The 12,071-nt window shown below is 36.3% G+C and overlaps 1 long non-coding RNA gene across 1 annotated transcript in view; it reads left to right on the top strand.

Annotated features, from left to right (window-relative positions):
* LOC121940048 (uncharacterized) overlaps nucleotides 1–3,847 on the top strand; it is a 40,612-nt gene extending 36,765 nt beyond the window's left edge. The window contains exons 2-3 of the long non-coding RNA XR_015775168.1: nucleotides 2,636–2,803; nucleotides 2,901–3,847. This is a non-coding gene — a long non-coding RNA (uncharacterized LOC121940048). The remainder of the gene's footprint in view (nucleotides 1–2,635; nucleotides 2,804–2,900) is intronic.
* Nucleotides 3,848–12,071: the final 8,224 nt, after the last annotated feature.

Raw genomic sequence — 12,071 nt, 5'->3', positions numbered from 1 at the left:
GGGAAACCCAGACTTCCCTCTCCCCGGCCACTTCATCCAGCTCTTCCCGGGGGACCCCGAGGCATTCCCAGGCCAGCTGAGAGACGTAGTCTCTCCAGCGTGTCCTGGGTCTTCCCCGGGGCCTCTTACCGGTGGGACGTGCCCTGAACACCTCACCAGGGAGGCGTCCTGGAGGCATCCTAATTAGATGCCCGAGCCACCTCATCTGGCTCTTCTCAATGCGGAGGAGCAGCGGCTCTATTCCGAGCTCCTCCCGGATGACCGAGCTTCTCACCCTATCTCTAAGGGAGAGCCCAGCCACCCTACGGAGGAAACTCATTTCGGCCGCTTGTACCCGTGATCTTGTTCTTTCGGTCACTACCCAAAGCTCATGACCATAGGTGAAGGTAGGAACGAAGATCGACTGGTAAATCGAGAGCTTTGCCTTTCAGCTCAGCTCCCTCTTCACCAAGAGGCAATAGTATAGTATGGCGAAAAAAGTCAAATTTTGACTCCTCCTAAAAATGGCTAAAAACCACTTACAATAACTCGTAGAGGCACGTCGTAGCATACAAAGTGGAAATAAAGGCCAAAAAAGGCCAAAAACCTATTATATCATATTTTAGCATGTCCAAAAAAAAAAAAGTTCAAAAAGCAATAGGATAGTATGGTGAAAAAGTCACATTTTGATCCCTCTTAAAAATGGCTGAAAACCACTTAGAATAACTCATAGAGACGTGTTATACCATAAAAAGTGGAAATAAAAGCCAAAAAAGGCCAAAAACCTCATATTTTAGCGTGTCCAAAAAAAATGATCAGCAAGGCAATAGTACAGTATGGCGAAAAAAGTCAAACTTTGACTCCTCCTAAAAATGGTTGGAAACCACTTAGAATAACTGGTAGAGACGTGTTATAGCATACAAAGTGGAAATAAAGGCCAAAAAAGGCCAAAAACCTCATATTTTAGCATGTCCAAAAACATGGTCGACAAGGCAATAGTATAGTATGGCGAAAAAAGTCAAGTTTTGACTCCTCCTAAAAATGGCTAAAAACCACTTAAAATAACTCGTAGAGACGCGTCATAGCATACAAAGTGGAAATAAAGGCCAAAAAAGGTCAAAAACCTCATATTTTAGTGTGTCCAAAAAAAAAAGGTCAACAAGGCAATAGTATAGTTTAGCAAAAAAGTCAAATGTTGACCCCTCTTAAAATTGGCTGAAAACCACTTAAAATAACTCGTAGAAGTGTGTCATAGCATACAAAGTGGAAATAAAGTCCAAAAAAGGCCAAAAACCTCATATTTTAGCATGTCCAAAAACATGGTCAAAAAGGCAATACTATAGTATGACGAAAAAAGTCAAATTTTGACCCCTCCTAAAAATGGCTGAAAACCACTTAGAATAACTCATAGAGACGTGTTATAGCATGCAAAGTGGAAATAAAGGCCAAAAACCTCATATTTTAGCTTGTCCAAAAAAATGGTCAACAAGGCAATAGTATAGTATGGCGAAAAAAGTCCAATTTTGACCCCTCCTAAAAATGGCTGAAAACCACTTAGAATAACTCGTAGACACACGTCATAGCATAGAAAGTGGTAATAAAGGCCAAAAAGGGGGAAAAAAACTCACAATTAAGCATGTCCAAAAAATGGCCGAAAAGGCAATAGTATAGTATGGCGACAAAAGTCAAATTTGGCGAAAGTTCTCAAATTTTGACTTTTCAATAAATGGCTGTAAACGGTTTTGAATAGCTCTTAGGGACGTTTTATAGCACAGCATTTCGAAACAACGGTCAAAACTTGCCAAAAATATCATAATATAGCATGTCCAATAATTGGCCGAACCACATGCTATGGTATGGCGAAAGATCTCAAATTTTCATTTTTCTAAAAATACCTGAAAATGGGTTATTATAGCTCGTAGAGACGCGTCATAGCATAGCATGTCCAAAATCAGGCCAAAAACCGCATAGTATTGCATGCCAAAAAATCTCAAATTTTGACTTTTCACAAAATACCTGAAAATGACTTATTATAGCTCGTAGAGACGCGTCATAGCATAGCATGTCCAAAAAATGTCCAAAAAACGCATGCTATAGTATGGCGACAGTTCTCAAATTTTGACTTTTCAATAAATGGCAGTAAACAGCTTATTATAGCTCGTAGAGATGCATCATAGCATAGGATGCTGAAAAAAGGGTCAAAAATGGGGGAAAAAATGGCTAAAAAAGACATACCATAGCTTGTCAAGATACGTCTTTGTTGAAAGAAATGCCAAAAACAACATAATTTAGCATGTCAAAAAAATGGCTCAAAACGACATAGTATAGTATGTCGAAATAGTCATATTTTGACATCACAAAAACACCTAAAATATGACATATTATAGCTTGTCGAAACACGTCATTGTGTAGCATGTTAAAAAAAACACTAAAAACATCACAATATAGCATGTTGAAAAATTGGCTGTAAACGACAAGAGTATATTGTGTCAGAAAAATGTCAACTTTTGACATGTCAAATAAATGGCTGAAAAAGACATATTTAAGCTTGTTGAGACAAGTATAGTATGTCATTCAAAATATAATGTTATAAGAAGAAATCTTTCAATTGCTGATGTTACCATGTATCCTCATGGCTCTGTGTTTGGTCCTCTAGATGACCCAGACAATGCGCTCTCTGAAGCGTCAGCTGAACAAGGCAGAGGAAGAGGCGAGTAGGAGAGAGGCACAATACCACCACACTCAGAGCTGGCTGGCTGGCTGAGGAGAGGGAGACGAATGGATTTCCTCAGAGGCAGCTTCTCGACCAACACCTACAGACACAGTAAGCATAAATGAGAAGGGATATTTTCAGTAAATTGTGAAATTTGTGGCGGGGTTGTAGCCATGACACAGTGTAAACCACAATGTCTTTCTGACAGGCGTAAGGAAACTGACAATCCGTCAGACCCTGGATAACCTGAGGTTGGACCTGAGTGTTAAGGATGAAGCTGATCATCAGCTGGTAGAGCCGCAAAAAAACAATGTCACAAAAGTCTGAACCCTCACACTCCACACACTCTCTTATTACAGAACATAACAGGCTGCATCTTTACACTAAGGTGACATTTTCTAAACCTGCCAAAAACACCTTTTAATACACTACAGCATACTGCACTTATAGCGGTGCAGAGAGAAGCTAACTTTCAGTGTGACATGGATATGCCTTTCAATGATAAAGACAAATGCCTCTTTTGACCTGGTTTCTGTTTTTCTGTCACATAGAATATTAAGAAGAATGATTGCTTGGTGCAGAGAGACGGATGACGGGAAAACTTAACAGTGACAAAAAAAGAGATCATTTATAGTGAACATGTTTTTTATGTTTGTTTTTATGATTTGAAGATTGTCTTTATTTGCAATTGCTTGTTGGGCACCCAATAATGTTAGAGGATATGTATGATTTTAAATTTCACTTTAAGGTATTTTGGGGGTTTTGCTACAGCGTTGATGTTACTGTATCTGTTTGTATAATAATTGTGTTTTATCCAAATTAACCACACAAAATTTTAAGAAGTGTTTACTCAAAATACAGCTAAGTAAAAGTAAAGGAAAATGTGGTAGAGGCCAACAGAAAAGAAGAACAAATATCAGACTGATCATTCCTATATAGCTAATCCGTCATGTTTACCTTTGTTAGCCTCTTGTGCTTTTTTGGAAACAGAAACATAACTCAAAAAATTTTTGGATATCAGCTGTTGGGAATGTTTGCTGGCTATTTTTTTTTTTTGTCTTTAGGTTATCATTCTCATGATGGGGGTGTCTGAAGAAATATAAATATAAATAGATTTTTTTACTTATTTTTGTAAGAACACTTCAAATTCTACTGGTTCTGCTATTCTTAGGTATTTATTTTTCACATTGTCTCTTTCTTTCGAATAAATTATTTTCCACTGTTAATTCTGGACGTTGGTTATTTTCTTCTTTTTTTTTTACGACACGGTATACTATGATGTTTTTGTGCCATTTTGGGTCATTTTGGATTTGTCATTTTTTGACATGTTAAAAAAATGCCCCAAAACATAATATAGCATATCATAAAAATGTCAGAAAACATCATAGTATACTATGGCAAAAAAGGTTATCTGTGTAATAAATGCAAGGGAGAATTCTCAATTATAATTCTTGGTTCAGTCTATTAAAACACATACTCATAAACCACAAGAGTGCAAGATCAAGTTCAAGTTCAATAGAACGTCAAAGACACATGAAGTGTCAGAAGGTTTGGTTCAGTGGGTAAGTCAGGCTGTTAGCATGCCTGAGGTTGCTGGTTCAAGTCTCATCTCAGACAGATGACTTTTGAAGAATGCTGTCCAAAGCACAGAGCTAAAGGGAGCACTGACAACACAGTAAATGTCAGGAGGTTTGGTTCAGTGGGTAAGTCAGGCTGTTAGCGTGCTGGAGGTTGCTGGTTCAAGTCTTATCTCGGACAGATGACTTTTGAAGAATGCTGTCCAAAGCACAGAGCTAAAGGGACGCTGACAACACAGTAAGTGTCAGGAGTTTTGGTTCAGTGTGTAAGTCAGGCTGTTAGCATGCCTGAAGGTTGCTGGTTCAAGTCTCATCTCAGACAGATGACTTTTGAAGAATGCTGTGCAAAGCACAGAGCTAAAGGGAGCACTGACAACACAGTAAATGTCAGGAGGTTTCGTTCAGTGGGTAAGTCAGGCTGTTAGCGTGCTGGAGGTTGCTGGGTCAAGTCTTATCTCGGACAGATGACTTTTGAAGAATGCTGTGCAAAGCACAAAGTTAAAGGGAGCGCTGACAACACTGTAAGTATCAGGAGGTTTCTCCTGAATTTTCATATACTGAATACTGAATTTTTAATTTTTAGTGGCCTGACTCATATCAAGTTGTATGACGGAAAATTCAGTATCGGCTGTAATTTCTATTTCAACACCATATGAGTCTTATACCAGCAGAGTAGACACATATATCAGCCGATATTTTATTTTATTTATGCCAAAAAATATCATTCCGCTGTAGATTCATACAGTTTAGACACTGATTATGATATTGCAAAACAATCAAGGCACGTAAGGTTGAGCAATATAGCGTTTTGGACGAAAAATCAGGTGAAGTGGTCCCGAAACAGGTAATACCAGTATCGGCAGTGACGTCTGTCGAAATCAAGGAATATCGGCCTGACTCATGTATCAGTCGTGTTTTCAACAGATGTTGAAAACTGATACTTAATTTTCCATTTCAACATACGTCTTGCCGATGTCGGCCCAATATATTAAGTTACATCTTTAAGACATAGCATGGAGAGCGCTTGTTTATTGCCACTATGTCGCCGAGACATCTGCATTAATCAAAAATGCCCACCAGACAATGTCAGAACAATTAATCAAAACTGTGGCACCCTGCCATTTTACAGAAGGCTTTGTCAACAACGACCTTTATTTACTTAGGTTGGACCTTTCAAATTGAAAATATTTTAAATACAATGTGAAAAATAATTCTGACATTAAAATGCTGCTACCTAATTTTGTGTATGTACAATGAAGTGACAAAATTGAAGTGTGCAAACTTTATTCAATGAACTCAGTGAATACCACAAACACATCAAGGTCGATCCATCAGCCGTCTGTTTCTCCTGCCAGCCTACAAAAGGGAGAAAAAAAACAATGAGCACATGTTAAAGAAAAAAAACCTAAATCACTTAACAGGAATATACAGGAACATACACAGGAGCGCAAAATGCTTGCATTTCTAAACTACTGCCCCTGTCGTCCCATGCAGGCTGTCACACAGATTTATTTTGTGTTTTACCGGTTTAATGACCAGGTCCATTTGTTTTGGACAGGAGGACATCTATGCAGATTATTCGGTTACCTACAAAACCTTGTGTGTATGAAAATTAAACTCCTAAACTAAAAATAAACTGAGCTAACTATTAGAAGCAGGTCAGCAGCCCGTCCCACTGAGAAAAGCCCTGAATGGTTATAGCTGATGAGGAAATTGACAAAAGGCTTAACTTAGAAAAAAAAAACCCAAACAAAACAAAAAAAACAGATGCTTTTATCATTTTAGAGTATTTTCATGAGTGTACAGTAGTCCATCTTGCTATAAAATGTAAATGCAAGATAGAAAAATTTGAAAAATAATGCAGTCTTAAAAATGTGTGATGAAATTTACTGCACACTGCTGCGCAGTAGGACTGCAAAGTGACAAACCCCTCTATTTTTAGATGTTGCAAAAGTGATACTGTAGTATGGTATTTTGTAGGTATTTTTGTTGCAAAAAATTTTCATAGTATGTGTTGTTCAAAGTAGCATTAATAGTCATTGTATAGCATGTCCTTAGTCCTTGAAAAAATTGCAAGTATAGTAATTCATCCAAAATAGCATGGAAAAGTTACAGTATAGTGTGTTATTCAAAATTATGTGAACTCATTGAATCATATATACTTCAAAATAGCATAACAATGCATGGTATTTTGTGAAAAAAAAATAAAATCATTTTAGCATCACTGGATAGTTTTTCATCAAAAATAGTATAGCAAACAATTTCATAAAAACTTCATTGAGCTGTGACATAAAAAACGTATTAAAAAATGATAGAATATAGTAAGTCATATAAAATGTCAAAGTATGTCTAAATAACATATTCAAAATTGTTATTGTATACTGTTTTGTGAAAAAAAATTGCAGTATGTTACAAATAAGTGATAGCAGTATGTCATAGTAAAATATCATAATATGCCGTCATAAATAATGTAATAAAATGTCATAGTATAGCATAGTAAAGCATGTCTTAAAAAGTGTAATGAATATATCATCATATAAGTCGCTTAAAAAAATCATGTGATCTTATTGTATGTAAGAAAAAACTGATTGAAAATTTCATCATATTTCATGTACTTTGTATGTACTGTGACATATTGTATGTAATATTTTTTTATATAATGTCTAACAAACATTTTCATGGGGTCAAAAAAGCCCAATTTCTGTATTTCCTCCATCTCTCTGTTGATTTTTCTGAGCCTGTAGTCTGGTCAAGGATTGGGGAAATCTGTCAATTTGTGAAATTACAGAAGCTATCCAACAAAATACAACACTAAAAATATACAACTGAATCAAGAAGCAGTCGTCTGTTACGTACCTTGGTCAGGATGAGGAAGCAGCAAAAGCTTGATCGGTCAAGAGATCTCATGGAGAGCGGTCCATCAACTGAAGCACAGTACCACGACTCACCACCAGAGAGAAGCATTGCACATAACTTCATTACAAGTGCTTTGTCTAAAACCCCGGGAGATGTACTGAGTCCCTTGAGATTCCTGTGACAAGAAATAAACATAACAACCATCATTATACTGACCTGACAGATGTTTCTATCATTTCAATTGTACACATGCAACAACAACAATGACAATCTTTCACAGCCATTACCATATTTGATATTTGTCATCTTCTTCATCTGCTTCGTCTGCTTCTTCATCTTCGCGTTCTTCTTTGTCTTTGCCTACTTCTTCTTGGTCTTCTTTGTCTACTTCTTTTTCTTCGTCTTCTTCTTTGACTTCATCTTTTTAATCTACTTTTTATTTGTCTTCTCCGTCTTCATCTTCTTTGTCTTCTTTCTCGGTGTCATTCTTCAACACAATTTAACCTTTTATAAGTCATGCTGATGCTCTGTAGCTGGGAGGTGTACAAACTATCAAATGTTGGTGCTGATCCAATAACAATGCAAAGATAAACAAAGCAACAGTTGACAATTAATTGATACCAGATAATGTAAATTACAGAATTCATTGAAAACAATTTGAAAGTGTTTGAGTTGGCACAGAGCAAAGCAAGTTTAAAGCAAATGTGTGTAATTTTTGCTGAGTGGGGCAACTGGGCGTTAAGTGTGATGTAACATTTATGTAAAAGCCACACAATTATCCGTAAATATGAGTGACTGTGCACTGTATGATTCTGACAGAACAGGTTTCTTAATTATCTCTTTTTAGTTAGACATCATGACCTTTCGGCATAAGTTTTTTTCCCTCCCAGCGACTGTGTTGACCTTGAACAAACATTCCTGGAACTGAGGGGGGTAACTTAAGAGTTAGAGTATAGCTATTAGGGGTGAAAATGGATATCAATCAACTAAACCACTCAAAATCTGCATGTATGGGTTACGCTGGACAAGGCTAGCCTATTGCAATATGTCAAAATGTCTGCTGTGAAAAGGAGGTGAGGCCTTATAAGTGATTTACACAACAACCATTCAGATACAAAGGCAGAATGTTGGTTTCAATGGTTATTTTAGGTATTTTTGTGTCCTTTTTGGACCCCCAGTAGCAGGGATTTTCAACTTGTTTTACTTGGGGACCACTTCTGCAAAGCCCTGGACTCCTCTCACAGCAGCTTTTCGATTTAGTGCATTTCTCAGATTTTAGGACATTTCTATAATTTTAGCATGTTTCTAGGATTTTTAGGGCATTTTGTTGGATTTTCGTACACTTGAAGGATTTTAGGACATTTTAAATTTTTTTTTTATTATTTTAATTATAGGATGTTTCTCAAATTTTAGGATGTTTCAAGGACTTAAGGACATTTCTCAAATAGGAGGTTTTCGGGGTTTTCAAAACCAATTTTAGGATTTCAGGAGTTTCTAGGATATTAGGACATTTCCCGGATATTAGGACATTTACAGGATATTAGGACATTTCCAGGATTTTAGCAAGTTTCTATGATTTTAGGACATTTATAGGATTTAATAAGGGTTCTAGGATTTTTATCCAGCTCTAGGATTTTAGGACATTTCAAGAATTTTCTAGGATTTCAGGTTCTTTTCAGGATTTTAAGACATTTCTGGGGTTTGAGCAACTTTCAAATATTTTAGGACATTTATAGGATTTTAAGAGCTTGCTATGATTTTCGTACATTAATAAGGGTTTTAAGACATTTCAAGTATTTTAGGACATTACTTGCATTTTAGGAAATTAGGGGCTTAGCTAGGACCTGCACTAGATTTGGCCCTTGGGCAGTAAATTGAGTATCACTGCCCTATGGTTTTAACAACCAGTTAATCTCAAAAGAAACTGCTGCTATAAATAAGGAAAATAATAATTAGCTGGGAGACTTTTTGAGAAAGTTGTCAACTGTCTATCAAGACTGCAGAGAGGTTGAAGAATTAGGAGAGATGAAACAGAGTGAGAGAGGCAGGCAGAGACTGAACAAAAGATCGAATAAAAAAAAAGCGATGACAGAACATGCATACACACGTGCTCTGTGTTAAAATGTTGACAGACAATCCGAGGAAAGAGTGTCTTCTAATACGGAGAAATCCTGTTGTTTACATTATGAGCTCCCACTGGTCAAAGCTCAAACCTGCATTGATAACATATTATACATAACCCCCGAGGAGATTTACTATATAAATATACAGAGGACTCAACAGAGCACTTATTACCACGGGTCTCAGTCAGCACACTGCCATGACTCTTTTAGACTGATGCAGTGATGCAGTAATAATAGTCACACTGAGACTTACTCTACACATGTTGGCTTATTTGTGCAAGACTGTGAGGGATTGACCAGTGATACATCACGTAAACAATAACATGTTAGGCTTGTTTTAACAATGGGAAAGTGATTTGACCTTGTGGCTCAAAATGTAAAGAGGTACTGGCTGTATATATGAAGTGTAAATGGGTGAACGAATTTTTCAGTGCATTGTTAATAATGGCTGAAATGATGTCTTCACAATAAAAAGGTAACTTTAACTGATTAATCTGGATCAATTGCAGGAACATGTCCATCAAGTAGTAAATTTGTGTTTCTATTCTCTAAAATACTTATTTATGTATTTTTATTGCAGTGTCTCTTTTTAACATGAAAAATTGTCAAATAAAACAAAATAAGTCATTTTACAGTACACGCGTTCTGCCTCATTAAACGCAGCCCTGCATCACAAGGTGTGATTTTCCTATTTTTCACCAGGGACCTGATATTTTTAATGAGGTCTTTAGTCATACTGGCAGGCAGCAATGAATAGGGGACGACTCCAGCTTTTTCCAGAATTATTCAGAGGATATAAACTACCTAAAATTTTCAATGCTATGTCTTTATTTTTGTGCTCCACAGGAAACAGACGTCTGCATGGACATCTGCTTTCAATTCCTACAGGTTTACTTTGTCCAATCTGGCAACCCACCGCCAGTCCAATGTGGTGTGTTTTCCTAAGAACCGTTTTCTTATTTGATTGTGTTTTAAAGGGTAGATGTCTGTCAGGAGCATATTTATTTCATACAAATGTGATGAATGAAGGGATAATGAGAGGAGAAACCTCACAAGCTAAAGTGTAGGAACAGATCCTTAAAAGAAATTTAAAAATTGAAGAAAAAAGGTTCTGTTATATGATGGATCTGATTTAATGTCTAAGATTCACCTGTTTTTATAGATATTACTTTTGTTACAATTTTGTTTGTGTGTGCAAAGGTGAATCAATTAGTTCTAGTTGAAATACTACACTAATTCATGTCTATCATGTGTGCAGGCAATGGACTCCTGGATCGGAGGAGCCTGGAATTAGACTGGCCTGTTATCAGCACACAGGTTTTGCAAGTTAAAATTAAAATATATTATTTGAGGCAAAGTAATTGTCTACTGTTCAGTGATTTCTATTTTAATCTGAAATGCAGAAGTTATTATGTGTTATCTAATTTTAGATTTATTTATTTATATTTAAATCTAAAAATATTTATTTATATATTTTTAGATTTATCTAATTTTTTTTTAAACAAATCTATTCATTTATCTTTTCTATTTATTTGTGTATTAAATTGGACTTGTGCATTTATTTATTTATCTATTCATTCATTGATTCATTCATATATTTATTTGTTCATGTATATAATAATTTAAATATGACAGACTGACTGACTGACTGACTGACTGACTGACTGACTTGTTGAATAAATATGATTCACTGGAATGGAGTTTTTATTTTAAGGTCAACTCTTACATGCTCTTACTGTAATGCCTATCATATACAAGAACCACAAAAAAAAGTAGCAGCTAGTTATACCATCGTTTTCTAAGTGAACGTTGGGTTGACTGCAGTAAAATACACTACCATTTTAGCTCATTTTCCAACATCTCTAAATGGCTGATTCCAGTAACCATAGACTGTATAAAATCATCTCTGTGCATTACTATTATGTGTCCTCTGAAAACACTTCTGCTGTGTTGCAATGTATCATAGCGCATTTTCGTAATGTGTTTTGTTGTGGGATTTGCAGCACGTTCTCTTAATGTGTTATGGGATTTGAAGTGTGTTCTCTAAATTCTGCGCATGTGTATTCAAATTGATACGGATGTTTGTTTAATTTGCTTGTATTTTGTCTATTTGCAGCACGGTTGCTCCTGTTGACCACCTTAGTATTCTCTCCTATATATTACAATGGCTTTTAGGTTGGTAAGTGGGTATGCTGTAAGCAACCAAAAAAAGAATTGGGTATACACCTTATACCTGCATATATCCTCCACTACACAACTAGGCTTAATCTTGATCTCAGGTTCATGTCTAGCCTGAGCATACTCAGTTTGATTTATGGAATTCACATCGTTCTTTATGCAATGTTTCTGATGGTAAATGAGCTGTAACATCTGTCAGCAAAAGCACTCAACAGAAGGCAATTAGCAGAGTGACCTGCACCTTTGTTTGTTTCTTCTTTTACGGAATGACTGAGTGACCTACAAGGTCTGTTGTTTGGACAGTTTCGAGTTACACGAAGCAGAGGAATGATCTCGTTTAGAGTCACATACTGTTTTTAACCTGATGTGATTTTAATGTTTTTTGTGCAGTTTGCATTGGCTACAGTTATGACTTCAGCTACAAAATCAGTTTTTTTTTTTGCACAATTTTATCTCCAGCACACAAGCATACGATGAAAGTTACAGATGTGCCACGTGTGCATTTAAACATAGGATTAAAAGGAAAAAAGTTAGAGGTTTAATTTGTTGGAGGGACAAATTACAAATGCAGGTAAAGGCCTTAATGATTCATAGAGGGGAGACCAGATGCTGTTTGAGTTAAATTTGATAAGTCTGTGATGGCCT

Source organism: Plectropomus leopardus, chromosome 20 (assembly GCF_026936395.1).
Source record: "Plectropomus leopardus strain MGB_pleo_1.0 chromosome 20, ASM2693639v1, whole genome shotgun sequence".
NCBI lineage: Eukaryota > Metazoa > Chordata > Actinopteri > Perciformes > Serranidae > Plectropomus > Plectropomus leopardus.
This window is presented reverse-complemented; position numbering and strand designations above follow the sequence as displayed.